Here is a 635-nt window from a genome sequence, read left to right on the forward strand (position 1 = left end):
TGGTAATAATATTCAGTAATTTGAGATAAATGATGGCCTAGAAGATATAAGTGTTATGGAATTGTGTATGTTTGACAGTGGAAGAATGCAGTGAATATTATATGGGATTTCTGTGGTGAAAGGGAATGTTGACCACACAAACTGTAAAAAGTATTTATGGCCTGACATGGAGAAGCAGTGCCCTTTGCTTTTGTTTGTGGAGCTTGGGGGTTGAGGGATCATTTTGAGGGGCATCTTCCTAATGCCTGGTTTCAAAGACAATATTAGGATATTTTAAGCCATACTATCAAGTTTAATGTCACCTATTTGGTCATGTTGTCAGAAGGGACCATTCCATGGAGAAAAGATAGCATGCTTGGTAAAGTGAAGGGTCAGCAAAAGAGGGGAAGACCCTCAACAAAATGGGTAGACAAAGTGGCTGCAATGATAGTCTCAAGTATACCAACTATTGTGAGGATGGTGTGGGACTGGGTAATGTTTTGTTTTGTTGTACATAGGGTGGTTATGAGTTGGAGATGACTTAATGGCACCTAACAACAGCAACCTGTACCTTGACCAGGAGGCTGTCGTTCGAACAGAACAAGGGGACACTACATGGTTTAAAATCAAGAAGGGAGTGCGTCAGGGTTGTATTC

Source organism: Orycteropus afer, unplaced genomic scaffold (assembly GCF_000298275.1).
Source record: "Orycteropus afer afer isolate SDZICR_OR568_19922 unplaced genomic scaffold, OryAfe1.0 scaffold00156, whole genome shotgun sequence".
Taxonomy (NCBI): Eukaryota; Metazoa; Chordata; class Mammalia; order Tubulidentata; family Orycteropodidae; genus Orycteropus; species Orycteropus afer.